Source organism: Somniosus microcephalus, chromosome 10 (genome assembly GCF_052327205.1).
Source record: "Somniosus microcephalus isolate GS21.2 chromosome 10, FLI_Smic_1.0, whole genome shotgun sequence".
Classification (NCBI taxonomy): domain Eukaryota; kingdom Metazoa; phylum Chordata; class Chondrichthyes; order Squaliformes; family Somniosidae; genus Somniosus; species Somniosus microcephalus.
This window is the reverse complement of record NC_140996.1, coordinates 158,867,494-158,895,406: the sequence shown is the minus strand read 5'-3', so window position 1 is coordinate 158,895,406 and position 27,913 is coordinate 158,867,494.

Sequence of the window (27,913 nt, the reverse complement as noted above, 5' to 3'; positions counted from 1 at the left end):
TTTATCCAGCCCCGACCTAACAGGTTTGGTCCGGTACCCGATACTATAACTACAGGTAGCTGTTCCACTGTGTCCCTGTGTTGCACAGTTACATTAGCTGTACCTAATGTCGCTACTCGTTCACCTGTATATGTTTTAAGATGCAGGGAGCAAGGCTTTAACTCTGGAACTTCTGCACGGTTCCACAATTTTGAGTACTCTGCCTTGTTCATTATGGTCACGCCGCACCCTGTATCCACTTCAAAGTTCACCTCAGAGTCATTTACTGTCAGTTGCAATGTGATAGGAGCCACTTTTGGAATGTTCTCTAACATGCTATACATTATGAACATATCCTCTTCTTCCTCAGCTGCCCCACTGATGTGGTGTGCTCCATGTTTTTTCACTTCTCTCCCTTGGTTTTGCTGTCCTCCTCCTTTTGGTTTGGATTCCTCCACAGGTGATTTCGCCCTGCAAGCTCGTTTTATGTGTCCTTGTTTCCCACACTTGTAGCACTTTTCCTCCAGAAACCGGCATTCACTCGCCAGGTGATCGCCCTTGCATCTATAACATGCCTTCACATGCTCACGTTGTGGTTTCTGACGCATGTTCAACTTGTGCACAACAACCTGACCTGCAACTTGCGTAGCATTAGCCCTGTCTGAACCCTGTATTTCTTTTACATCTCGGTTCGCTGTCTCTATGGCTTGAGCAAGTTCCAATGCTTTTTCATAAGTAAGCCCAGTCTTGGATAATAATCTGCGCTGCATTCGGTCGTCCATTATTCTGCAAACTAGCCTATCTCTCAGCATTTCCTTCAGGTTGTTCCCATAATTGCAATCTTGTGCTAATTTACGCAACACCGCTACATAGTCCATGACACTCTCTTCCTCTTTCCTGTTCCCTGAATTAAACTTGAACCGCTGTACAATCTCACTAGGCTTAGGGTTGAAATGTTCTTTTAGCAAGGCCACTAATTCAACAAATGATTTGTCTGCAGGCTTTTCAGGACTGAGCAGATTCTTCATCAAACTGTAGGTTTGGCTTCCCACTGAACTAAGCAGAATGGCTTTCCTTTTTCCGGCATCATTTATTTCATTTGCTTCGAAAAAATAACCCAACACTTCACAGTATTCCTCCCAGGTTTGTGCTTGACTATCAAAAGCGAAAACCGTTCCTACCGTAGCAGCCATGCTCTCTTGCAGCTGGTAGCTAACTGTAGCTCGTAATCTTGTTGTTTAAACGTCCTGGCAGACTTTTCTTCTTTATTCAGGGTCCTTTAGTTACCTCGTCGCCAAATGTGCTAAATCCATGTAGTGAGACAAGGACTCGAAGAGGCGAGGTATTCGGATTAATAAGAGTACTTTATTAAATGACTGTGAAACAACTAGGTAGGCTTGCATCCAGGCATTGCACCTTTGCTGACCTTGACAGGAAGCAAACCTCTGACCTTAACAGGAAGCAAACCTCTGACCTTAGCAGCAGCATTGGCTACAGCACCACCTGGTGGATAACCTTAATCATAACATCCCAGATTACTATACTTAACTATTCGACTATGCAGCCCTCACACTCTCTATCACTGTGATGCTCTGACAACAACTTACAACACGCAGGGAGGGCCCTTGGTCCTGGCACCTCACTCCATCTTTGTGTCCTTCTAAGCATCTATGCTATGGATTCTCTACACTCCTTCATTCACACTCAAACTCCACTTGTGTCCCTCATTGCAGGAAAAGTGAGCCCACAATAAGAGGGAGAGGGCGAGGACAGGAGGAGGGCCACCCTCAATAGCCCAGCTTACCACTGCATAGGAGGCGGCCCTGGAGATCGTGGGAGTGGAGGAGGATGCACAAGTGGGGGACGGACAGACGGGCGCATCAGAGCAAGCTGGTGACAGAATAGTTTTTAATCTCTCTCATTGACATTGCATGAGTGACTGATATTGATTCTGATGCTCTAACAGATTGACTTATGATCATCTGCACTATTCAATGTGCATGCAACGTTTATCTCACATGTCTAACTTTTTCCTTTACTTCCCCACTGGATCATCGACAGCCCCCCTCCCCACTGTCCAGGAGGAACAGCCTGAATGCCCAGACTCCTCAGAGGAAGCTACAACCTCTGAGGGCGCAGCATCAGCAGAATTCAGCGCACCCAGCACCAGCGCAAACACTCACTCCTCGGTGGGACCTTCGGGACATAGAGTAGTGTTGTCACCTGGTGTATCACAGCTCACAAGTGAGCATCAGCAGATGGTGGAGACTGGGACAGCAGTGGAGCGTCCTCGTCAGAGGGCGCAGGACTCTCCCAGCTCAGTTCCGCTGCATGTCGACCCTGTGCCTCCGGGTCCATAAAGAAGGAGCGGGGTGCTGGAACTCCAGGAACAGGTGCAGGAGTCTCTGGCAGGTTTTGTCTCCAGGGTCGCTGCAAGTGTGGAGCGAATGGAGGAGTCTATCACTAACATGAGCAGGGCCTTTGTGGAGACTGTAAAGTATGCGCATATACTTGATACAAAAAGGAAGAGACAGCTTGGAAGGGTTTAACTTAGGTCTTTACTTCATACCCACAGGCGGGAACTGAGGGGAGATCAGTACCCGCAGTACTATTTATACCCCTATGGCCAGGAGTGGTACTACGGTATCACTACGCCCTACAAAGTAGTGCTGCCCTGGCCATAGGGTTAAAGTAGCATACATATTACATACACAACATTCCTCCCCTTTTAATTAAAACGTACCCGTGCAATTAAGTCAACAGATGCACCATAACTAGGGCTAATAACATTTGGTAACACAACATACATAACATATTTACATCAGAGTTGTCTACCTATATATATATAAAAAGAAACATGTTATAGATTCAGTCTCTGAGGAGGCCTCCTGTCTCGACTAGGATAACGTCTTTCTCTAGTCGGTCTCGGTGTAGGCGGCGGTACTTCCGTCACCACTTCATCGCTGGAGTCGTCGGTGTCTGATGGCACATCCTGTGCCGTGGAGCTCACTGGAGTGCTGAACTCCTCGCCATCCTGAGACTTCTGTAGCGACGAGCTGGGCCGTGATTCCGCTGGAACAATGTGCTGAGACGTTTGAGGTAGTGAATCAGTTGGGTTTCTGGACTCCACAAGTTGATCAGCATGTCGTCTGATTATGCCGTCCCCTGTCTCCACTGTGTACATCAAAGGTCCCTGGCGGGCCTTTATCGTACCAGACCGCCACTTTTCATTTCTATAATCACGGGCCAACACTTGCTGCCCCACCTCGAAGCTCCGTGTCTGTCTGTCAGGAGCCCTACGAAATACTCGGTTTTCCACATCTCTCCGGATGTTTGGTCTGAGCAATTCGAGGCAAGACCTTAACCTTCTATTAAAGAACATGACGGCGGGGGCCTGGTTGGTCACCGTATGTGCAGCATTACGGTACGCGAATAGGAAATTGTCCACCTTGTGTTGTAGTGGCAACCTTTCCTCCCCCATCGCCTTGATGGCCTTTTTAAAAGTCTGTACAAAGCGCTCTGCCAGCCCATTTGTAGACGGATGATATGGTGCGGACGTATAATGTCGCACTCCATTCCTTTTTAGGAATGCTTGAAATTCTTCTGCCACAAATTGTGGCCCATTGTCCGAACAGACTTGCTCGGGCACCCCATTTCGGGCAAAAATGGTCCTTAAGGCTGCGACCGTCTTTTCGGCTGTCGTTGATGACATCTTTATGACCTCCGGCCATTTTGAGTGGGCGTCCACTACAATAAGGAACATCGCATCCATGAAGGGCCCAGCGAAGTCCACGTGGATCCTTTGCCACGGCGTTGAGGGCCACTCCCACGGATGTAGTGGGGCTTGGGGTGGTACGTTCTGTACCATCTGGCACCCTTGGCATGCTTTTGCTACTTCCTCGATGTCCCTGTCAATGCCGGGCCACCAGACGTAGGCTCTGGCGAGGCTTTTCATTTTGACACCCCCCAGATGACCTTCGTGTAAGTCCCGCAACACTTTATGTTGTAATTTTTGAGGGACCACCACCCTGGCTCCGCACATCAATGTGCCCCGGCATACGGACAACTGGTCCTTCCTTGCCGAAAACGCCGGCAATGATGCGTCACCCTGCGCCGGCCAGCCTTTCACGGTCAATTCGTAAACCCTTGCCAGTGTCGGGTCATTCTGTGTTTCCCGCTCGATACATTGGCTGGTGATGGGCAAGTGTTCCATAACCGCCGTATGATATATTTCCACGGGGTCCTGTACTATCTCTTCGATCTCTGCAGGCAATGGTAGCCGCGACAGGCCATCCGCATTGCCATGCTGTTTGGTACCCTTATATTCGATAAGGTACTGGTGTGCTCCTAAGAACAGTGACCATCTCTGTAGCCTTTGGGCCGTCATCAGGGGCACCCCTTTTGTTGGATTAAATATGGACACCAACGGTTGATGATCCGTCAGTAGTGTGAAACGTTGTCCATGTAGATAGTGGTGGAATTTTTTTACACCCCACACCAGACTGAGGGCCTCCCTGTCGATTTGCGCATAGTTTCTTTCGGCTGTAGTTAACGACCTTGAGGCAAATGCTATTGGCCTCTCCGTCCCATTGGGAAATTTGTGTGACAACACTGCCCCTATACCATACGGGGAGGCGTCACATGCCAACCTCATTGGCATTTTTGGGTCAAAGTGTGCGAGCACTTCCTTTGATGTAATGAGTTGTTTACCCTTTTTAAAAGCAGCCTCACACGCTTCGTCCCAATTCCAGGAGACTCCCTTTTGCAGCAATGAATTTAGTGGATGTAAAATGGACGATAAGTTCGGGAGGAACTTATGGTAATAGTTTATAAGGCCTAAGAATGATCGTAACTGAGATACATTCTCAGGGGGCGGGGCCTTCACTACTGCCTCGATCTTTTCTGGGGACTTATGCAGGCCTTCCTTATCTATAATGTGACCACAGTATGAGATACGTTCCTGGAAAAACTCACATTTCTGCTTGTTCGCCCTGAGTCCGTATTGTTGCAACCGCAGAAGTACTCGCTCCAGGTTAGCGAGGTGGTCGTTATCCGTTTGTCCTGTCACCAGGATGTCATCCAGGTAGCACTGCGTTCCTGGAATGCCCTGTAGGACCTGTTCCATGGTCCTCTGCCATATGGCTGGGGCGGACGCCACACCAAATACCAGGCGATTGTACTGGTACAATCCCTTGTGGGTGTTAATCGTTAGGAGCTTTTTCGAGTCCTGCTCCACCTCCATCTGTAAATAAGCTTGACAAAGGTCAATCTTCGTAAAGTGTCTACCCCCAGCTAACGATGCGAATATGTCCTCTATCCGCGGCAGCGGATACTGTACTGTGTGCAGGACTGGGTTAATAGTTATTTTAAAATCCCCGCAAATGCGAACCTTCTTTGGTTCCCCCGGCGTGTTATTTGCAGATTTCTTTATAACTGGGACGATGGGCGTGGCCCACTCGCTCCACTCAATCTTTGTAAGGACACCTGCACTCTCTAAGGCATCCAGTTCTGCTTCCACAGCTGGCCGGATGGCGTAAGGCACCGGTCTGGCCTTACAAAACTTGGGGTTTGCGTCTTGAGCAATAGTTATTTTTGCTCTAATGTCCTTTAAGGTCCCCAGCCCTTGTTGGAACACCTCTGGCGTTTTTGCCAATATTTTCGACAGCCTGCTTGTAATGGTTGCATCATCCTTGGTGGTCTCTACTTTTATCTCGTGTATCGACTTCCAGTCGAAATGGATTTTTCTTATCCATTCCCTACCCAAAAGTGGTGGTCCGCCGTTTGGTAGGACGTATAAATAAAGTCCTGGCACTTTTCTGCCATTGTATTTAACTGTTACTTGCATTTTTCCCTTCGGGTAAACTTTTTGTCCCGTATATGTTTTTAATTTGATTTCGGTATCCTTTAAGGGAATGCGTTTGAACAGCCTGTTATAATCTTGTTCATTAATTACTGATAGGGCTGAACCCGTGTCCAGCTCCATATTAACTTCGACGCCTGCTACCTTCATTTTAACCCACATTGTGCTGTGGTCCTCCGTTTTGTCTACACCATATAACTTGAGACATCCCAGACCTTTAGGCTCTGCTTTTGTGCCTTCCTGTGACTCGTCTGAGCTACTGTCAGATATCTTATGTATTTTTGTCCTTGCCTTGGTACTGCTCGGATTGCCCCCACTATTGGGTTTCGTACCCGACCGACAAACTTTCGCTATATGCCCCTTTTTCCCACACTGCCGGCATATTTTATCACGAAACCAACAATTACTTTGGTCGTGGGTGGTTTTGCCACAACGGTAGCATTTACCTTTGTGAAATGTCACCTCATGGGTGTCATAGCCGGTTGTATTTTGTCGTATTTGGGCAGCACCCTGTGCTGCTGCTTCATGTGCCAATGCTATTTCTATCGCCTGATCTAGGCTGAGCTGTTTCTTGGCCAGCAACCGTTTTCGTGTACTCTCATTTAACATGCCACAGACAAATCTGTCTCTGATCGCTTCCGCCAAAAAGGCTCCAAACTGGCAATGTTTGGACAACCGTCTGAGCTCAGCTAAATAGGCTGCCTGCGACTCATCATTCCTTTGGTCGCGTCTGTAAAAGCGGTACCTTTCCGCTATAAATGGTGGCTTAGGGTTTAAATGTTCCTTTAACGTATCAACAATTTGGGCATACGTTTTGTCTGCTGGCTTTTCTGGAGTAAGAAGATTCCTCAGCAGACCGTATGTTTTTGCCCCCATAGAATTTAATAAGGTTGCTGCCTTTTCGTCATCTTTCACCTTGTTTACTATGCAATAAAGCTCATGCCTTTCTACATATGCGTCCCAATCTTCTATGTCGGCAACAAATTCTGACAACCGAGCTTCTTTAGCCATTTTTAAAACTACTGAAGAGGTTTTCCCGCCTTTTTCCACTAGATGGCGCTGTTATTTTTTTTTCTAAGAGAAAAACTTTCCCCCTTTTGTCCACTAGATGGCGCTGTTCATTTTAAACTGCTGAAGAGAAAAACTTTCCCCTTTGTCCACTAGATGGCGCTTTTCCCGCCTTTTCTCCCTCTGCTGTCAACGACGTCTCTCCAGGTTCGTTATTTTTTTTTTCTTGCAGCTCCCTTATTGCCACCGCCGCTATTACAACGACCTTCCCCTCTCGTGGCCCGCTAGTCCTCGTGGCTCCGTTTGTTCCCCAGATCGCCTGCCCGTTCTGGCCCTTGCAGCTCGCGTTCCCCAGGAAGGATTGCAGTTTACCTGACCCTGGGTGGACTTTTGCCCCGTGGCTGGAACGCCCGTTCAGCCTCTTCTCTCAGCTGCCGCAGCCTTCGCTGGAACCTCTCTCTCTCGCTCCGTTGCTGCCGCTCCTCCTGAACTGGGTGGCCTCCTTCGGTCGACGCTGGACTCTGCAGGCTGGTAAGAAGCTTCTCTCCCCGTACTGCTACCGATCCTTTGTTGCACCTTGTACTGGTGAGTTCGAACGTTCCTAGTCGCCAGTGTAAAGTATGCGCATATACTTGATACAAAAAGGAAGAGACAGCTTGGAAGGGTTTAACTTAGGTCTTTACTTCATACCCACAGGCGGGAACTGAGGGGAGATCAGTACCCGCAGTACTATTTATACCCCTATGGCCAGGAGTGGTACTACGGTATCACTACGCCCTACAAAGTAGTGCTGCCCTGGCCATAGGGTTAAAGTAGCATACATATTACATACACAACAGAGATGTTGGCACATGAACGTAGCACCATGGAAAGGATGGCAACCTCTGTGGCAAGGATGGCTTCCTCCGTGGTAAGGCTGGCTACGGTAGCGGAGAGGATGGCTACAGTAGAGGAGAGGATGGCTACGGCCATGGAGAAGCTTAGTCGCCAGGGTCTTGAAAACATGGTCATTGTTCAGAATAGAATGACATCTCTTGAGGAGCAATGGTCAGCTATTGAGTAGAGAAACCAGACCTACATGGAAGTCTTCTGGAGTAGGACTTCCAGTGCAGAAACGGGTCCTCATGGCCCCCCTGAAGTGCAGCAAGGTGCTGTCAAGCCACTTGCTAGCTCTGAAATGAGGCTGACCCATGAGAGGGATGTTGGTGGCAGAGAACCAGGAAGTGGGGGCTCCTCTCCAAGCGCTCACATGCCCATGCCACTGCAGAGCCCTCAGTCAGAGCCCCACCAGAGTCCTCACCCAAGTGAGATCGGCATCTCAGCCCCTGCACACCCGCAGGAGCAGCAGACTGTTGCTGAGTCCTCATAGGCTCGGAACCCCAGGGAGCACTCGCCAAAGGAGTCGAGGCAGGAGCAGCAAGAAAGTGAGCAAGGGGCCTCCATATCTGCTGAAGCCACAGGGAAGCACCACTTAGGATCACGCATAAGAGGAAGATAAAGCACAAGTAGTCACAAGGGTAGTCACTTGGGTGTTATGTTGTGTTTATTTTTTAAATGCCATCTGTTGATTGTTGTAATAAAAAATTCGGATGGCAAACTGTTGAAGTTGTGGCCTCTGTCATTTTGCAAATGGGACTTCCACATTGAGGGCTTAGGGTGACTTGCAATTGTCAGTATGGTGGTCAGAGTGATAGGAATCCGCAGGTTCTTGTCCATTGTCGATGCTCCGTTAAGAAGGTGCAAGGCAAAAGTGTTTGATTGACCAGGCTAAGCAAATCTGGCCAAGATGCGTGTGTCCCTTGCATCCCAGGCAGCAATGTGCTCGTGGCTGCTGCCGCTGGTTGATGCGCCTCCACAAGCTGTTCCTTGTTGCTCTCCTCCTCCTCCTCCTGCTCCTCCTCCTCCTCCTCATCTGAGGAGGCTATGCGATGAGCCACTTGTTCCTCAGGCATCTGCAAGCCACGATGCTGTGCCATGTTGTGAAGTGCACAGCAGACCACGACCATTCTGGTGACCCTGGCTGCTGAGTACTGCAGGGCTCCACCTGATCTATCAAGGCATCTGAAGTGCATCTTCAGCAAGCCGATGGTTTGCTCGATTATGGATCTGGTGGAAATGTGGCTGGAGTAGTAGCGCTCTTCAGCTTCGTTGGATGGGCTCCTCAATGGCGTCAGTAGCCATGTCTTCAGGGTATAGCCCTTGTCTCCAAGTAGCCATCCGAAAAGTTGGTCTGGTGGACTGAAGAGCGGAGGCACACTAGACTGGCGTAGGATGAAGGAGTCATGGCAACTGCCAGGGTACTTGGCGCAAACATGCAAAATTTCCTTCTTGTGGTCACACACCAGCTGCACGTTGAGGGAGTGGAAGCCCTTGCGGTTGACAAAAATGTTGTGTCGGTACCTTTTTACCTAGACACAATTAGAACTCAGAACTCAAAGATTCAAACATGAAGTGCTTTATTCGAAGGGAAAGGGAAGTTCTGGAGAGTTCTGAACAAAGAGAGCTAAACTTAACCAAGAGAACACCCAACCATTTATCTGCTGTGACAGCGCCACCACAGGTGGGAGGAGAACACACAATACATAACATATTCCTCCCCTCTTAAATGGAAGGTCCACATTATTCCTCAACAGGTAAGTTACTTTCAATGCACTCAACTAACCTAGGGTAGAGGTAGACTGCCTCAACCCCTGACTTTACCCTGGGGTTTATTCTGCCCCAGTCTTGTGGGTAAGTCGCTAAGCCTACAGATCCAAGCGTCTTGGAGGCCGCCGCTCTCTGACAGGATACCGGCGGTCATCGCTGGCTTCCACAGCAGTAGGCATTGACACAGGCCTAGATGGAGACGGTGCCTGTGTCAGTCGAAAGTCAGGAGTTTGCACAGGTGGAACAGTCTCTTTGACTTCCTGTGTTGGAGAAGAGCACTGTGGCAAAGGATGCTGGTTTGCGGTATCATCCGGAAACAGTTCAGGCCAACCAGCCGTTGGAGCCTCTGTGGCTGTCTCTGCTCCTAGCAACAGTTGATCTGTGTGTCTTCTCCAGACGATGTCCTCAGCAGTCTCAACCGTGTAAGACACAGGGCCCGTCTGCGCGATCACCGTAGCAGGAACCCATTTCGGTCCAGTGTTGTAGTTTCGAGCTAGGACGTGCTCTCCCGGATGAAACTGTCTCTCCTTGGCTCTTTTCTCTCTCTTTTCAACTTGAGCTTGTTGTTGACGATGGACAACCTGCTCTGCCCTTGGAGGTTTGAGTAAGTCAAAACTTGTCCGCAACTGCCTCTTCATCATGAGCAAAGCAGGGGAAGTTTTGGTTGTGGCATGCGGCTCGTTCCTGTAGGACAACAGGAAGCTATTCAGACGTTGCTGGATTGAGCCCTGACCTTGCGATGCCTTCAAGGCGTGCTTCAAAGTTTGCACGAACCTTTCTGCCTGGCCGTTAGTAGAGGGATGATAGGGCGCAGACCTGATGTGTTGGACACCATTCACATGCAGGAAGGTTGCAAACTCCTGTGATATAAATTGTGGACCGTTGTCACTTACGAGTTGTTCCGGTGAGCCATAACGGCTGAACATCTCACCAAGTTTCTCAATTGTTTTCTCTGCCGTGGTAGACCTCATCACAGCAACCTCCGGCCACTTGCTATGAGCATCCACAACCACCATAAACATCTTCTCTTCGAAAGGATCGGCGAAGTCCACATGTACTCGCTGCCACACTTCTGCAGGCCAATCCCAGGGGTGTAGGGTTGCCAGCTGTGGAACATTCCGGACCCTTTAACATGGGGAACATGTTTTGGCTTTCTCCTCAATATTCCCATCGAGACCTGGCCACCAGAAGTAGCTTCTTGCCATTTCCTTCATCCGAACCATCCCACTGTGGCCTGTATGAAGTTGTTGCAGTATAGGTTCCCTCAGAGGTGGTGGAATGATGACACGGCGTCCCCAAAGAAGACAACCTGCCTGGACGGAGAGCTCATTTCTTTTTGAAATGTAAGGTTTCAAACTAGGAGAATCTCCTATAGCTCTCCCTCAAATGACATCGTCCATTACCTCAGACAGGACTGGATCGTTGCGGATGTACCCTTGCACCTGAACTGCAGTGACAGGTGCTCCCTCCACTTGTCTAAAGTAGAAGATGTCTATCTGACGAGGCTCTGGGGGAGTAACAGGCAAGGGTAGCCTCGAGAGAGACCGTCTGCTTTGCCGTGCAAGTCTGATTTGCGATATTTGATGTCGTTTGTGTGTCCTGACAACAGCAAAGCCCACCTTTGCATCCTGCTTGCAGCGAGAGACGGAATTCCGGTGTGGGGCCCGAAGATTGAAGTCAATGGATGGTGGTCCGTCAGGAGTGTGGACCTTCTCCCAAACAGGTACTGATGAAATTTTTGAATTCCAAAAACGATTCCCAAGGCCTCGCGCTCGATCTGCGCATAGTTACTCTCGGCCTTGTTCAAGGTGCGTGATGCAAAGGCGATAGGTTTCTCTTCACCCGAAGGCAAGATGTGGGATATGACTGCTCCCACACCATATGGTGATGCATCACATGCTAGCTGCACGGGTAGCTTTGGGTTGAAGTGTGTCAGGACCTCCGATTTCAGCAATGCTTTCTTTGCTTGGGCAAAAGCTTCGTTGCACAGTTCAGTCCATTTCCATGTTTTGCCTTGACATAGCAACTGATGTAACGGCTTCAGCAATGTTGCTAAGTCTGGAATAAACTTCCCATAGTAGTTAAGTAGCCCCAGAAATGAACGTAACTGGCTCACATTCTGGGGTGCTGGGGCCTCCACGATCGCCTTGACCTTTGACGGCGCCTTATGCAGGCCAGTAGCGTCAATCACATGCCCCAGGTACTCAACTGAAGACTGAAAGAATTCACATTTGTCTTTACGAACTCTGAGTCCGTACTCTTTCAGTCGTTGTAGTGTCGCATCCAAGTTCAGAAGATGATCCTCCTCATTTGTCCCAGTGACAAGGATGTCGTCCAGGTAGCACTGGACTCCTGGAAGTCCACTCAAAATCTGATCCATTGCCCTTTGGAATAGAGCAGGGGCTGACGTAATTCCAAACGGAAGGCGGCAGTACCTGTATAGCCCCTTGTGTGTCACAATTGTCAGCAGCTCCTTTGATTTGTCATTGACATGCATTTGTAGATAAGCCTGGCATAAGTCTATTTTGCTGAATTTTTGCCCTCCGGCCAGGCCCGTAAAAAGATCATCAATGAGGGGAAGAGGGTACTGGTCCACAGACAGCACCGGGTTAATAGTCACTTTAAAATCCCCGCAGATTCGAACAGATCCATCCTTTTTCAGGACAGGAACAATGGGTGTGGCCCATTTGCTCATGCTCACAGGCTCCAGGACTCCATTCTCGACTAAGGCCTCCAAGTTAGCCTCAACTTTTGGCCTAATTGCATAGGGTACAGGTCGGGCTTTGTGAAACTTCGGCTTGCTGTCAGGTTTAATGTCCAGTCTCACGCTAATCTTTTTCATGCTCCCAAGTTCCCCATTGAAGAGTTCTGCATGTTTGTTTAACACTGCAGTCAGACCTGACTCCCCTTTTGACATCATGCGGACTGCAGGCCAGTCCAGTGTGATTTTCTCTAGCCACGCACGTCCCAGTAGCGATGGGTAATTTCCCTTTACCACATATAGTGGCAGTTTTGCAGTCTGTCCGTTCAATTTAACTGTCACCTCAATGGCGCCTCTCATGGCCACAGGTTCGCCGGTATACGTCTTTAGCACAATGTTTGTTGGCTGAAGGGTAAGATGCTTTAGCATTTTGTTGTAGACAGTGTCTGAAACAAGGGACACAGCCGCGCCTGTGTCCACCTCCATCCGCACTGATTGTCCCTCCACCAGTGGTGACACCCAGTAGCCATTTGAACCACCTGCAACCATCAGTATGTGCACCTCTTCCTCCTCAGAGGTGTCGCTCCCCTCTGTTTTGCTTGTTCCATCATACTGCACTGAATGAACACTCTTTTTCCTCTCTTGTCCAAATACAGACATTTTGCTTCCATGCTTCCCAGCTCTGTCTGTTCTTTTTTTACCTCTACAGGTGCGTTCAATGTGACCCTTTTTGCCACAATTTTGACATTCCAGCTCTGTACACCAGCAGTCATTAGCATGATGGCCCGTTTTCCCACAACGGTAACATGTGCCGTTCCGCGCACCTTTAGGCTCAGATGACACCTTGTGAACTCTCCCTGTTGAACTCAACTGGTGAGCCTCCTTTTCCGCCATCTCCATGGAGACACTAACTTCAATGGCCTTTTCAAGAGTAAGGTTGTCCTCAGTAAGAAGGCGCTTCTGTGTGGCTGCACTTTGCAGACCACACACAAGTCTGTCTCTAATGGTGTCATTCAGCACCTCCTTGAACTGGCAGTGTTCCGACAACCTTTTTAAAGCAACAATAAACATCATCACTGATTCTGTAGTGTATGTGCCTTTAAGAGCCCCATGTGTACTGTAATGCCGGTAATGGCCACTCGGGCTATATAAGCCTGAGTATTGTGTTGTATCCGTTAGTTCCCCTCCAGACTTTGTTTAGTAAACACCTATCAAACCAACTCCTTCAGTGTCTCTATCAACACACAGGCACAACAGTGGCGACGAAGTGGAAACGGACTTACCTACAATTCAGCAGCACCTCAAGGACATCGATTCCTCTGGCGTCCAGAAGAATCAAGAAGTGAAAGAAGCTGTTGTTTCACCAGCTGGCCAAGCTGGTGGCAGGTACTGTGGTAATCCTTCCTGGGCGTCAGGCTGGGGCTCCAGCAGCTGGCTCTACAGCTGGGCCAAGCAGCAAAAGCAGAGGCAAGCAGTAACAGACGGGGAGGGAGCACTCTGGAGACGGCTGGCGCTGCAAGCAGGTCGGCGTTCAGACCTAGAGAGAGAGTCCGGCGGGAACGAGTCTCCAACTGTAAATAAATAAATAAATAAAAAAGAACGGAAACCGTGGGAAACAGCGTTGTCATCGGCAGCAGCGGCGGGAAAGCGCGGGAAGTGCCATATCTTTTCTGCGGAAAAAAAAGAAAACGAGGGAAGCGCCATATCTTTTCTAAGATGCCTAATTCTGGCAGTATTGATGCTTTTGATAATGAGATAGAGGATTGGACCACATATGTGGAAAGAGTGGAGGTATATTGCACCGCAAATGGAATAGGAGATGAAAAAAAAGCTTCAGTACTTCTAAATCTAATGGGCGCAAAGACATACAAGCTGTTACGAAACTTAATCACTCCAGCCGAACCGATGGACAAGAATTTTAAGGAGATTGTTGATACCCTACACTGCCAATTCGAGGCAGGACTGGCAGATTCTCTACGAGACAAATTCGTCTGCGGTCTCCTAAGTGTAGGAACACAAAAAAGGCTATTTTCTGAGAAAGATTTAACACTGGACAAGGCTTTCAGTGCAAGAGGAGCTGCAGAGATACAGCAAAAGCCACAGGACTTCGGCACCCATGAAATGACATGGGGTTTCGAGAGATGTTATCGCTGCGGCAGATCCACCCATAACCAGAGGGACTGCTGGTTCAAGGACAAAGCATGCAGGCAATGCGGAAAGATGGGACACATTACACGTGTATGCTGATCTGGAAAAAAAAATCCACTAACAGGAAAAAAATCAATAAGGAAAAGCACAGAAAGGTACAAATGATGACGGACAGTAGCTCCAAAGACCAGAAGAGCAATAGCGACTCCGGGAACAAGAGACTAAGCTCTCTCAAATTACATAATGTAATTGCCAAAGAAGATTACCAGACCATTTGGGTTACCCTCACAATAGCAGGGTCCCCAGTTAAAATGGAGCTAGATACAGGATCAGCTCTGACCGTCATAAATCGACGGGATTACGAGCGGCTATTTCCGCATATATCTTTAAAAGACACATCCATTAACTTGAAAACATATATGGGGCAGAAAGTATACCCCAAAGGAAAAATAAGGGTGCCTGTTGTATACAACGGCAAGGAAATACAGAAGTTGTATTTATACGTTCTACAAGATGGTGGTCCATCGCTGTTGGGACGTGGATAGATCAGGAAAATACGTTTAGACTGGCACTCCATTCAGGCACTGACGGTGACCAGTAAGGAAAAAAATGTTGATGACGTCATACCTGAACGATTAAAAGACATCTTGGCCAACGCCAAGGAAGTGTTTCAAGAGAAACTAGGAACCTTGAAAGGCATCACCGCCTCAATAAAAGTGGAAGATGCAGCAATTCCCAAGTTTTTTAAGGCAAGACCGGTGCCATACGCAATTCGTCCAGCAGTCGAGGCAGAGCTGGAGAATTTGGAAAAGGCAGGTGTATTATCTAAAATAGATTGGAGCGAGTGGGCAACACCCATCGTCCCAGTCATGAAGAAAGCATTGAAGAATGATAAATCTGAAGAACAGAGAAAAATTCACATCTGTGGAGACTTCAAGGTGACTGTAAACCCGGTCCTTCACATGGTACAGTATCCTCTTCCGAGGATAGAAGATATTTTCGCCTCACTATCCGGAGGGAAACGTTTCACCAAAATTGACTTGGCACAGGCATATCTACAGATGGAGGTTGAAGAGGCCTCTAAAAATTATCTCACGATAAATACACACAAAGGCCTGTACCAGTACAATCGACTGGTTTTCGGAGTAGCATCCACTCCAGCTATCTGGCAAAGAGCTATGGAGCAAGTCCTCCAAGGGATTCCGGGGACTCAATGCTACCTAGACGACATCCTTGTAACAGGAGAAAACGACAACGAGCACCTTGCCAATTTGGAGCAGGTGCTCACTAGGCTGAGAGAACGGGGCCTACGAGCAAATCGCCCCAAGTGCGAATTTTTCCAAAATCAAATATCATATTGTGGCCACATAATTAATAAGGAAGGGTTGCATAAGTCACCTGAAAAAATTGAAGCGGTCATGATGCGCTATCAATTACTCATAAAAGACGGAGAGTTAGGAGAGTAACTAAAAGGCTTTTATTAACAAAGAACAGAGCATGCCTCTCGTGGTTGACTGGTTTCCAAGAAAGCAGGGGGCTGCAGAGCAGTCACCTTTATACCTGGGCATGTGGGTGGAGCCAGGGGCGGAGCCAGCTGAGGCATGCATAGATACAACAGTGTGCAACAATAACAACAACGGTGAACAACAATAACAGTGGTTTACCACATTCACCCCTTGTTTAAAATTGAGTCCGGCGGGGTGAAGTGTACTAAAGGTTCGTGTAAGTAAGTCTATCAGGTGGCCTTGTATGCTGTCCTGATCGTCGTGGTGGCGGCGGTGATGGTGCAGCATCCAACGTTGAATCTGGCGTCTCATTGAGTGGTTGGGTGGTCAATGACGGGTCCTGGGGCTGCGGCATGCCGTCTACAGGGGTTGGGTTGTGGGTAGTGGTGGATGGCAATGGTAGTGTTTCAGGGGCACCCGAAGGTGCGAGGTCTCGTATGGAGACTGTGTCCTCCCGCCCGTCCGGGTACGCCACGTAAGCATACTGGGGGTTGGCGTGGAGGAGGCTCACCCTCTCGACCAGGGGGTCCATTTTATGGGACCTCACGTGCTTCCGCAGTAGGACGGGTCCTGGAGACGTCAGCCATGTCGGTAGCGAGGTCCCCGATGTGGACTTCCTGGGGAAAGTGAACATTTTTTCATGGGGGGTGGCATTGGTGGCCATACAAAGCAGTGACCGAATGGAGTGGAGCGCCGCAGGGAGGACCTCCTGCCAGCGAGAGGTCGGAAGGCCCTTAGATTTTAAGTTTAAGAGGACGGCCTTCCAAACCGTCGCGTTCTCTCTTTCCACCTGGCCGTTCCCCCGGGGGTTGTAGCTGGTGGTTCTGCTTGTAGCAATACCTCTCGTGAGCAGGTACTGACGGAGTTCGTCGCTCATAAAGGATGAGCCCCGGTCGCTATGGATATAGCTAGGGAAGCCGAACAAGGCGAAAAGGTCATTCAGACATTTAATGACCGTGGTACTGGTCATGTCTGGGCAAGGGATGGCAAACGGGAAACGGGAGTACTCATCAATTATGTTGAGGAAGTACACGTTGCGGTCAGAGGAGGGGAGGGGCCCTTTAAATTCGACGCTCAGGCGCTCGAAGGGGCGAGTGGCCTTGATCAGGCTTGCTCTGTCTGGCCTATAAAAATGCGGTTTGCACTCGGCACAGATTTGGCAGTTCCTGGTCATGGTCCTGACCTCCTCGATGGAGTAGGGCAGGTTGCGGGATTTGATGAAATGGAAGAACCTGGTGACCTCCGGGTGGCAGAGCTCATTGTGGAGGGTCTGCAGTCTGTCAACCTGCGCGTTGGCGCATGTACCACGTGATAGGGCATCTGGGGGCTCATTGAGTTTCCCGGGCCGGTACAAGATATCGTAATTGTAGGTGGAGAGTTCAATTCTCCACCTCAAGATCTTGTCGTTCTTGATTTTGCCCCTCTGCTTATTATTAAACATAAAAGCTACTGAGCGCTGGTCAGTGAGCAGGGTAAATCATTTTCCGGCCAGGTAATGCCTCCAATGTCGCACTGCTTCCACAATGGCCTGGGCCTCCTTTTCGACAGAGGAGTGTCGAATCTCGGGGCCCTGGAGGGTCCTTGAGAAAAAGGCCATGGGTCTCCCCGCCTGGTTAAGGGTTGCAGCTAGGGCGAAGTCGGATGCACCGCTCTCCACTTGGAAAGGGATGGACTCATCCACTGCGTGCATTGTGGCCTTCGCAATATCTCTTTTTATGAGAGTGAAGGCTGCACATGTCTCTGCTGTCAGGGGGAAGGAGGTGGACTTGATGAGGGGTCTGGCTTTGTCCGCATAGTTGGGCACCCACTGAGCATAGTAAGAGAAAAACCCTAGGCATCTCTTCAGTGCTTTTTGGCAGTGGGGGAGGGGGAGCTCCATAAGGGGGCGCATTCTGTCGGGGTCGGGGCCGATGACTCCGTTCTCCACTACGCAGCCAAGAATGGCGAGGCGCGTGGTGCGAAACATACATTTGTCCTTGTTGTATGTTAGATTCAGCCGCTGGGCCGTACGGAGGAATTTCTCTAGGTTAACGTCATGGTCCTGCTGGTCGTGGCCGCAGATGGTGACGTTGTCTAGATAGGGGAAGGTGGCCTGCAGCGCGTTCTGGTCAACCATTCGGTCCATCTCCCTTTGGAAGACCGAAACCCCGTTGATGACGCCGAAGGGGACTCGGAGGAAGTGGTAGAGGCGACCGTCAGCTTCGAAAGCTGTGTACTGGTGGTCCTCAGCCCTGATGGGGAGCTGGTGGTATGCCGACTTCAGATCAATCGTCGAGAACACCCGGTATTGTGCTATCTGATTGACCATGTCAGATATGCGGGGGAGTGGGTATGCATCTAACTGGGTGTAGCGATTGATCGTCTGGCTGTAGTCAATAACTAGGCGCTGTTTTTCGCCAGTCTTCACTACCACCACTTGTGCTCACCATGGGCTAGAGCTACCCTCAATAATCCCTTCCTTCAGGAGTCTTGCTACTTCGGATTTAATGAAGCTCCTATCCCCAGCACTGTACCGCCTGCTTTTGGTAGCGATGGGCTTACAGTCGCGGGTGAGGTTAGCGAACAAGGGGGGGGGGAGACTTTAAGCGTGGAGAGGCTGCAAATGGTGCGCGGCGGGCGATTTAAAAGCTGCTGGCTGCAGACTGTGAGTGGGGGGGAGGGGTCCGCCGTATGCTAATGTGACACTTTTAAGGTGGCACTGAAAATCCAACCCCAGTAGAACGGCAGCGCAGAGATGGGGCAGGACAAGAAGTTTAAAATTTTTGTATTCTGTGCCCCTTACTGAAAGGGTCACTACACAGTAGCCACCGACGTCTGCTGAATGGGATTTGGAAGCCATAGAGATCCAATGGCGCGTTGGCAGGACCGGGAGAGAGTAACTGCGCACCGTGTCGGGGTGGATAAAGCTCTCCGTGCTCCCGCTGTCGAAAAGGCAGGTAGTGGCGCGGCCGTTTACCGTAATGTCCATCATGGACCTGGACAGTTGGTGAGGGAGAGATTGGTCCAGCGTCACGGAGGCCAGCGTATGGTCGAGCGAGTCACTGTGGTCGTCAGACCAGGCGGTGGTTGAGTCCGGGTCACCCGCGATTGGAGTTGGATGCGTCCATATTCCGGTGGGCCGCGTCTAGTGAGAGCGCGAGGGACACTGCCTTCTTCAGGTCGATTTCGCCCTTCTCCAACAGTCTCTGCCGGGATTAGTCGGATTTGAGGCCCGCAACGAAAGCATCTCGGATAAGTCCCTCCGTGTGTGTCGCGGCCGATACCTCTTTACAATCGCAGGCTCGGCCGAGTATCTGTAGTGCCCGTAGGAATGCCTCCACCGTTTCCCCGGACTGCTGTTTGCGGGATCTCAGGAGGTGTCTGGCATAAACCGTATTTACCGGGCGTGTGTATTGTCCTTTTAGCAGATCGATAGCCGCCGCGTAGGTAGTCGCGTCCTGGATGAGCGTGTAGACTTGGTGGCCCACCTTGGAGGCCAGGATTTTTAGTTTGTTTCCATCTAGTGTCACGGCTGAGGCTTCCAGGTAAGCTTCGAAGCAACGCAGCCATTGTGCGAACTTGGAAGATGAACCCGCCTCTTGAGGGTCTAGGTCCAGGCATGTTGGTCTGAGGGAATGCAGCAGCGCCTGCTGCTCAGCGTTTGGTGCCGTCATTTGCTGCAGCGCCTGCTGCTCAGCGTTTGGTGCCGACATTTTGTTTTTGTTAATAAAATTGATGCGCTATCAATTACTCATAAAAGACGGAGAGTTAGGAGAGTAACTAAAAGGCTTTTATTAACAAAGAACAGAGCATGCCTCTCGTGGTTGACTGGTTTCCAAGAAAGCAGGGGGCTGCAGAACAGTCACCTTTATACCTGGGCATGTGGGTGGAGCCGGGGCGGAGCCAGCTGAGGCATGCATAGATACAACAGTGTGCAACAACAACAACAACAACGGTGAACAACAATAACAGTGGTTTACCACAGGTCATAAAAGCCCCAGCACCTGAAAATGTTTCACAATTAAGGTCGTTCCTGGGATTAATAAATTACTATCATAAATTTTTACCGAACTTATCAACTTTTCTACACCCTCTTAATGAACTGCTACAAACAGGAGTAATTTGGAAATGGAGCGAAGACTGTAAACGTGCCTTCCATAAATGCAAAGACTTAATCACGTCCAAAGAAGATTTGGCTCATTACAACCCATCACTGCCAATCAGACTGGCGTTCAATGCATCCCCTTACGGCATAGGAGCAGTATTATCGCATAAATTCCCTGATGGTTCGGAACGGCCGATAGCTTTTGCGCCATGCTCATTGAACTCAGCTGAGCGTAACTATGCCCAAATCGACAGGGGAGCACTCAGCCTGGTATGGGGAGTGAAGAAATTCAACCATTACCTACACGGACAAAAATTTACCTTGTTGACTGACCATCAACCCCTCATCTCCATATTCAACCCTAAAAAAGGTGTTCCCATTATGACAGCGCAAAGGCTACAGAGGTGGTCCCTTTTTCTAGGGGCACACCAATACAACATAGAATACAAAGGATCAAAACAGCATGGGAATGCTGACGGTTTATCACGCCTACCGTTGCCAACGGTAGAAGAGGCACCTACAGTAGACCCAGTGGAGATGTTCCACTCAACCATAGTGGAATGTCTACCAGTAACAAATTCTGCCATTGAAAAGGAAACGAGAAATGACCCAACTCTCTCACGAGTCTACGACTTAACGGTGAAGGGATGGCCAGCACATAGCGAACCACTGTTGCCAGCATTCTCGCAAAGAAGAGAACAGCTGTCAGTGTGCCGAGGAACCTTGATGTGTGGATCCAGAGTGGTGATTCCACCCAAACTCCAGGATAAAGTGCTAAAGGAGCTTCACGAGGGGCATCTGGGTGGAGTGAAAATGAAGAACCTAGCCAGAGCATTTGTATGGTGGCCAGGTATCAATGGAGACATCGAAGGAATGACCAAGAGTTGCCTAGGATGCCAGAAGGTCCAAACGCTCCACCCCAAGCCCCTCTACATCCATGGGAGTGGCCCTCATCTCCATGGCAAAGGGTACACATCAACTTTGCTGGTCCATTTATGGACTCAATGTTCTTAATCGCGGTTGATGCACACTCCAAGTGGCCGGAGTTAATCAAGATGTCCTCCACCACCACAGAAAAAACCATCACAATGACCATATTTGCCAGGAATGGGCTGCCGGAACAGATCTGTTCTGATAATGGACCGCAATTTGAGTCCGAAGAATTCAGGAAGTTCTTAAAAAACAATGGGGTTAAGCACTACACGTCCGCCTCATACCATCCCGCCACCAATGGATTGGCTGAAAGGTTTGTCCAGACCTTCAAGAAGGCCATAAAGGCCATGGGTAATGAAGACATAAAACTTCAGCACAAGGTGGATAACTTCTGGTTCGCATACAGGAATGCAACACATATGGTTACAAACCAAACTCCCGCCATGATGTTCTTCAATAGAAGCCTAAGATGCCGGCTGGATTTGATCAAGCCCAACATCAGAAGGGACGTGGAGAACCGGCAATTTCAAGGCATGAATGAAAGGCCAACTAGAACCTCCCAGATAGGTCAACAAGTTTTGGCCCGGGACTACCGTACCGAGAAATGGCAGCCTGGAACTATCTGCACACGACTAGGACCGCTGATGTATACCGTGGACATCGGAGAAAGCATAATAAGGCGCCATGCTGACCAAATCATAGAGTCATCCGAAAAGGGACAACCTACACCACAACTCTATACGCCTAATGATGAAGTAGAGATACCTATATCTACCTCCGATCCGGTGATACTGGAACCCGATGAACCCGACACTGGCATTCAAGCCGAATCAGCCTTGCCAAAAGAACCTACTACACCACCAGAAACTACTACACCACCGAGGCGTTATCCGGACCGAGTCAGGAAGCCTCCAGAGAGACTGACTTATAATTAATTAACTGCAGCAATGTATAGATTATTTTTCTTTTAACATGTAATTAATAATTACTTAAAATATTATGTACTGGTTAGCTAAAAGGGGAGGAATTGTAGTGTATGTGCCTTTAAGAGCCCCATGTGTACTGTAATGCCGGTAATGGCCACTCGGGCTATATAAGCCTGAGTATTGTGTTGTATCCGTTAGTTTCCCTCCAGACTTTGTTTAGTAAACACCTATCAAACCAACTCCTGTCTTCAGTGTCTCTATCAACACACAGACACAACAGATTCCCCCTCCTCTTGATTCCGTTTGTGAAATCTAAATCTCTCAGCAATAACCAGAGGTTTTGGTGAAAAATGTGCTCCAAGAATTTCCACTAGTTGCTTATATGTTTTAGTTCCTGGCTTATCTGGCTGCACAAGGCTGCGAAGTAAATTGAATGTCTTCGGCCCCATTACACTCAAAAAGGTAGGCACGACCTTTTCGTTTGCCACCGCATTCGCCAAGACAAAATAGTCAAAACGATCTGTATAAGCGCTCCATTGCTCCACATTTTCATCAAAATCACTGATGTTTCCTAATATAGTAGCCATCTCACGTTTCAAATTTAAATTTCTGTTTACTCACTGCACCCGTAACGTACGCAGATTCATCCGCTCCTCGTCGCCACTTTGTTGTGTCGGTACCTTTTTACCTAGACACAATTAGAACTCAGAACTCAGAGATTCAAACATGAAGTGCTTTATTCGAAGGGAAAGGGAAGTTCTGGAGAGTTCCGAACAAAGAGAGCTAAACTTAACCAAGAGAACACCCAACCATTTATCTGCTGTGACAGCGTCACCACAGGTGGGAGGAGAACACACAATACATAACAAAAAATACCTGGATTGTGATGGGGTGCCTTAAGGGCCACATGTGTGCAGTCAACAACGCCCTGCACCCTTGGAAAGCCTGCCAGATTAGTGAATCTAACCGCACGCGCGCTTACACTTGCTTGATCCTTGGAGAAGTTGATGTAATTGTGCATGATGGCAAAGAGGGCATCAGTTACCTGCATGATACAAGTGTGTGCAGCCGCCTGGGAGACGCCGCTGATGTCTGCTGCTGATCCCTGGAATGAGCTTGAAGCAAAAAAGTTGAGTGCGGTGGTGACTTTGACGGCCACTGGTAAGGGGTGTTCACCCGCTCCTCTGGGCTCCAGGTCTTGCTGCAGCATTGCGCAGATGTCACCCACTACCTCTCGCGAAAGTCTGAGCCTCCTTTGGCACTGCTTCTCAGTCATGTTGAGGTAGCTCATCCTCTGTCTGTAAACCTTGTTTTGGGGGTATCTCCTGCGGCGACGTGCTTCCATGCGCTAGCGCCTTCTGGCCTGTGCAGCTTCAGGTGGGTGAGCAGCAGCTTGGTGCTCCTGTTGTTGCTCCTGCTGTTGGTGCTGCTGATGTTCAGGGTTCTGCTGCTGCCGCGGCAAATCTGATGTCCAGGAGGAAAGGAAATAAATGGTTCCCATGCTTCTGCTATATACCTCAGTTGAGGAAGCGCTCAGTCGAGGTGGGGAGAGGGGTTTCCCAGGAGGTCACACTGGAGATGGGTCTCAGGCTCCAAACTTCCACAACAATGAGTAGGCCACTAAAAGATCCCCCAGACCTGAGACAACAAAGTTCTGCCACCTGCAAATGATGATTGCTGAAAACTCCTTGTTAATGGTGGAGCTGCAGCTGTTAGTGAGCAATCCACTTGTGAGGCCACCAGGATTAACTGGTGTGTTCCAGAGGAGACGAGCAGCATGGGGGAAAAGTGTTAAATTCAGAAAGGCCTCTCAAATTTGGATTATAGAGGCACTTATCTGGTTGTTAAAGGCCTTAAGGGCCCATCCCGCTTCTTGGAGGTGGGATGGAAACGGGGTCTGAAACCCCGATTCTGGGAAAATTGCTCCGAGGCGGGCTGGAGGTGGGATTGGAGCCGCCCGCCATTTTTTGCGATTTTAACACCTGACACGCCTCCAATCCCGCCTCCTCGAGCCTGGCAAAATTGAGCCCATAGAGTACTAAAGCAAGGAAGTTATGATGAACCTTTATAAAACAATGGTCCGGCCACAACTGGAGTATTGGGGGCGATTTTGCCAGCCCTGGGGAGGTGGGTATGGAGGCAGGGTATACCGCCAGCAGTTCTCATATCTGAACATGTCTGAGGAGCAGTGTGTTCGGAGGCTGTGATTCAGAAGGGAGGTGGTCACTGAGATCTGTCACCTGCTTCGCAGAGATCTGCAGCCACAGCTGAGGAGCAGGACGTCTCTGTCGGTGGCAGTGAAGGTGACGGTGGCTCTCAACTTCTATGCCACCGGCTCCTTCCAATCCGCTACCGGGGACATTGCCAACATCTCCCAGTTCGCGGTACATTGCTGCATCTGCCAGGTGAACAATGCCCTTTTCAGAAGGAGACGTCAGTACATCTCCTTCCCCATGACCCTGGACAAGCAGCAAGAGCGTGCAATGGGATTTGGAAGAATAGCGGGCTTCCCCATGGTCCAGGGCGTAGAACTGATGAACCAGCAATGGTGAGGCCTTGCTTCAGGGCTGCAGTGTGCAGGGCATGGCAGCCAAACAAGTCGACCCTTCCCCTTTAAGAGCTGGCCGGCGCCAGCATGTCTGCCTTCATTTAGAAACTCGCTGCACCTGCGCTGCGCCCACCCTCAGTGTTAGCGCATCGGCACGCCGGCTTACCGCCTTATGATAGTCGTGCATCGCCTGCTTTAGTGCAGCAGCAATCTCTTGGGGTGATGCAACTGAATATCGGCGAAAGTGGCGCTAAGTTGCGCCGGGCGCTAAATTTAGCGAACGCCCGGCTGTAGCGCCCCAAATGTGGCTATACTGAATTTCTAGGCCTAAAAGTTTGTTAATCTTTATTTCAGGTTTACCTTTACCCCAGGTGAGAGCCCCAATCTTTGTTCTGCTCTCTATAACATTTTTGAAAAGTTAGAATCAAAGGATTTTACTCACTGCCTGGTTCTCAGTCTGTGAGAATTCTGCATTGTGATTGGCTGCTTAGACAGCTTGTTGACATCACAGCAGCTCGCATTAGGGATTCCCCATTAACTTGTGCTGATTTCAACTGCACGTCAGAAAAGCCGAACTTCTCGCCACAGAGATCTTAATGGGAAGCTTACATCGGGGCCAGCGGTGAACTCCTTTGCTTCGCCGCTTATCACAAATTACAAGCCATTATTTCCATTCTTATCAAGCTTCAAAATGCAGTTCAAATATTTGTGAGCCTTTGATAAGGCTGGGGTTGGGGGAGGAAGCACCAGTCAAAAATTAAGTCAAAGGAACAGATTTTGTGGGCACACGATGAAGAGGTACAGCATTCCACTGGGGGCTGTTTGATGGCTGGTAAAATATGAGCTACTGCTTTGAGGTGAGTGTAAGGAAGATTCCCCTGTTTGGCATTTCATAACATCCTTCCCAAAGGACAACAGTGCACCATTCCTAGCATCAGGTGAAGTTCAGGCACAATGTATCGTACTCTACCTGCAGGACCTGAGAACAGATGCAGAAGATGGCACAATTTAAAGAATATGGTAAGATAAGACTACCCAACAGTACCATATATCGAGTAGATTGCACAACATTGCATGCCACAAACCATTGCTCGTCAATCTGTTCCACATTTACTGCTCACCTATGCCAAGCCATCACACAAACTTAAAACTCTTTCCATACATCTCATATATACTCACACCTCAGCAGGGCATATGCTTAAGATGCAACGTACAAGTGAAAACCTCATCACACCTCCAGTCATTATAACATAACGTAGCTGCATGATGCATTGTTACCCAGGTTAGCCTGTGGGTTGTGCACTTGTCTGTCATGGTGCCCCTTCAACCTCCAGCATCTCAAGATTATTTTTCTCCATATGATGATGCTTTGGGGGCATAATCACAACCTGGGCCCTCCTATCCGAGCACTAAATAGGAGCTATGATCTGGGATCACCTGGATTTGCTATCCCATTTAAATGGCATGTGGCCAGCCCAGGTGCAGTCCCGCCCCCACAGGGCCTGGCACCAGTAGAAGGGCTTGGACCCCTGTTCCCCAGGGAAAGCCCCAAAGTACTGGAGCTCAATTAAAGGCCAGAGATGCAGCAATTTGGGTCTTCTTTTCCCTGACATTTGTGCCTGGGAGAATGTTCATTCCCAAGGCACAAGAGCCAAAATAAAAATCAGCCCTATAATGTGATCTTAGGGCTACTTGTGGCTCACCTGTGGCACTCAGCAGACATGGATGTCTCTCTGCTTCAATTCACAGACCAACCATGGTGCTTCCAGAACTTGGGAATCAGGACAGAGAAATGTACAATATTTAACAAAAGACAAAAATAAAGTTTTAAAACAATAAGCAAATAGAGTTGTGTTCTAGGTCTTTGAAAGTGGTACTTGAGGAAGTGACCACTCAGAATGTGTCCCTTGGTATATACTGATTCACATCCTATACTGGAATTATTGGTACACTATATAATGAAATACCTACAGCATATTATAAAATTAGTCATCCTGATTTCACAAAGATGTGGTGAGGAAAAATTGCCATGTCAGCTTAGTATAGGTTTTCTGTTGGAGGTTGTGTAAGTAATAACCACAAAACATTTGTTCTAATAAATACACATCACATAAGATATTCTAAAAACAATTTTTAAGAAACATTAACCATTAGTCGATCATATTATTTGTGATGTGTTGCTTTGGGGATAAATATTCCGGTTCCTATTTCCAGCATGCAGTTTCGCCCTCTGATTTACAATCCCGTCGAGCAAGACTTCATGCCATCAGTAAAGTTTCCAAAAATTTACCCCTTGGTTCTGAATTCTGAATGATAATTTAGTGGCATAATTTGTCTGTATTTAGAATATGAATGCAATGGATTGCCAGAAAGAATGAACTTTCATTTTTTATTCAGTTTCCCCAAACAAAACTGAGAAGTTCTACTTTGACAAATGAACCTTGATATTCTAAATGAATAATCTCCACATTAGGATACCAGTTTGACTAATCTTGTTGCATCGTGCATCTGTATTTCTAGTGTAGGAGTTTTGCATCCATGCAGTTCGCTATAAATTGCATGTATTTCAGAGTTTGATGTAGGTATTCCAGTACATAGTCCATCATAAAGGAGTTCACTATATGAGGCATGTGCCTGTAGCTTTAAGGGCCTGGATTTTCATCTGCTATGCTGCTCCAATTTGTGCAGTATAGCAGAAGCCACCAGCCATGTCCCCATCCCGACCTAAATTTTCCTCCCCCTGCCCCTGCCGGGAAGGTCGCTGACTGCAACTTCACTGCCCCACCGCATGTAAATGACGGATGAGAGAGGGGGCCCTGCAACTCACCCGATTTTCCTGCCTTCCGCACATGCCACAGCAAACCCGAGGACCGCCAGGAGGAAGACGGCATCAGGCCCGGAGGCCCTGAGGAAATTACGCTGAACAGAATCTTGGAGATAGCGAGACTAGCAGTGGACTCCTCGCTATCTCTTGAGGTCCCCTTACTTCTTTTCATTGGTCTCGTTGCTCCTAAAGAGCATGGTCTCAATTTAAAAAAATTAATCTTCAGAGCTCTTCTGCCCCTTTAACAGTGGCTCCCATCTATAGTGCTGCAGCAGGACACCATGAGCCACATTTCCCTTTTCACAGCAGCAGGATCCCATTTGGTAACAGAGATCCCACCAGGAATCCACCCTGCATAGTTAAACTGAGCCCAGGAAGGAAACTGGGCCAAAGCCCGGCAGATTTGGGGGTGTGGGTGTAAGTGTAAGTCCCGCGCCGATCCGCACCCCACCCACCCCCCCCACTTCCTGAAGGATGGGTTCAAGGAAATCCAGCCCAAAATTTTTGAATTCTTTGTGGTGCCTTATAGTTGTTATATCATATATCCAACCTATCTACTTTTCAAGACTGCTTTCGAAAAAGCTTTTCAAAATATTATTACATCAGATTTGTGAAAAACAAATTTTGAAGACAAGGCATTGAAGAGATATATAAGAATTGTGAAGAGATAACACCAGAGAAGAGCTGGAAACAATCTACCTTTTTAGTGTCAAAGTATATAAGCTGTCTTAAACTCAGGACTGAAAGTACA